The 2128-nt window shown below is 35.2% G+C and overlaps 1 pseudogene; it reads left to right on the top strand.

Annotated features, from left to right (window-relative positions):
- LOC18027296 overlaps positions 1–966 on the top strand; it is an 8468-nt pseudogene extending 7502 nt beyond the window's left edge.
- The last annotated feature ends 1162 nt before the right edge of the window (positions 967–2128 follow it).

Genomic DNA, 2128 nt, shown 5'->3' with positions numbered 1-2128 from the left:
AGCCACCGCCACAGGGTGAACACAGGCCAGTTTCTTCAACATGCATCAGCCACCAGATCTCAGAGGCTTGTCTTATATCAATACTGCTCCTGGTGTTTGCCACAGAGATGTGAAACCACAAAACCTTTTGGTAAGTTGATCTGTTGTGGATTTGTTTTCGATAACCATAACTAGATTGTTATCCAATTCTCTGGTGCGTTCTATAGGTTGATCCCATAACCTTATTTATGCTGTTTTATTTATTTTCCACTGCTTATGTGTTCTGTCTCATGAAATCAATTGCACCTTATTTGTTTTCATCATCTTTGCAACATGTGACTATTCACTTTAAGTAAAAGGTGAACCAAACATATCATATATTTGCTCTCGGTATTACCAAGCTCCAGAACACATCTTTGGGGCCACAGCGTATACATCCTCCATAGATATATGGTCTGCTGGTTGTGTTTTGGCAGAGCTCCTTCTTGGTCAGGTTAGTGTAAACTATTTATCCATTAAATATCTTGAAAACTATAGCATCTCTCCAATATCTTTGACAATCATTTTTGATATTTATTTATCTTCAGCCGTTATTCCTTGGAGAAAATTCTGTGTACCAGCTAGTGGAGATCATCAAGGTGAAGTCTCATTTTTATTAGATTCTACCTTGTCGTCATTTTCTGTCTGATATAGAAAATTCCTATCATTTGTCATAATATATGTGCTGTGTTGGTTTAGGTTCTTGGTACCACCGTTGTTCAACTTCAAACAAGAGGTACGTTTGTTCACTTTCCTTAAACCAAACATTCTTAAACCAAACCATAACTGATATTAAGTTCAAACAGTTTCTTAATCTTGTATCTCTTTCTCTCTGTTTGAATGTTCAAACAGTTATCTGGAGTTTCCCCAGAGCTTATAAACAGGCTAGTACCAGAGTTCGTTAGGCGACAGATGTGTGGAGACTTTTGATTTCAAGTTGCTCCGTAGAAACAACTTCGAAACCAAGATGCTTTGTTCTTGGTAGAAAAGCCCATCAAGCATTTGCTTGGCGCTGTAGAATTTCAATTATTTTAGGGGCCATTTTGTATAAATATGAGTTGGTTAAGATAGTGCATTGGTTTATGAAAAATGTGTTTATTTGTTATTGTATTTGGTATATTTTATTTTTAATCAACATTATATTATAGAATTAGCTTTTCTTAAACAACTTAAAACAGAACAAATGAAATAAAAACTACATATCGTCCACCATACTGTTTACATCTACTATTCAAAATGAAGAAAAACCCTATAAATTCTTAGGGGGGGGGGGGTTATTGGGGAGAACACGTTTTCTAATTTGGGTAATACTTGATAGCATTTGCAGATTTTTCAAAAAAAAATAAGTTAAATCAATTTCTAAATTGGGAAAAAGATTAAAAAAACTCAAAAAGAAAGAAAAAATTTATAAAAAAAAAACAGCATATATGTATTTCTACTTGTAGTAGACGATTCTTTACCAATCTTGATTGGTGGAAAAAATAATACTCATATTTTTGTCTATGTTTGGTGTTGAAAAGATTATATTACAAAAGATAAATTTACTTTTATGGAAGAAAAATTAGGAAAAAAATCTATATATATATTCTTCAGTAGACCTAAAACTATGGAAACTAATGAAGAATTCAACAAAATCAGGATTCTTTCTAGTAATAATGAAAATTATTACAAATAAGAAAGATTACAAGTACATGTAATCCCAGCTTACAATGAACCTGCTCACAACTAGCAAGAAAAAACTTTTTCCAACAATGTTTTCTATTCTAGTTGGATTTATTCCCCTATCTGGTTAAACCCTCTACTTCATTGTGACTTTGTATATTCTTCACTTTCTCGTTAATATATATGCTTCTTGTACAATTACATGTAATCACAGTTTCCCACTCCAAAACCAAACTTCCACACATCAAGCCAGCAATCTGAAAGATAAAGCGTGATAGACATAGAGCTTGGGGGTGACAGTGTGCTCATTCTGTGCCCTGTAAGCGTTTGTGCGTGAATGTGAGGGTGGGTCCATGTGTCTGCATCATCGTCGTAAGGGTGGGAGAGGGTGAGGGTGGTGGCGAGCGGGTGAGCGCGCGTGCGGGGGGAGTGCGTGAGGGTGTGAGTG

This window comes from Eutrema salsugineum, unplaced genomic scaffold (assembly GCF_000478725.1).
Source record: "Eutrema salsugineum unplaced genomic scaffold, Eutsalg1_0 scaffold_10, whole genome shotgun sequence".
Lineage (NCBI taxonomy): Eukaryota > Viridiplantae > Streptophyta > Magnoliopsida > Brassicales > Brassicaceae > Eutrema > Eutrema salsugineum.
The sequence above is the reverse complement of the archived record's forward strand: the minus strand, read 5'-3'. Positions and strand labels throughout refer to the sequence as shown.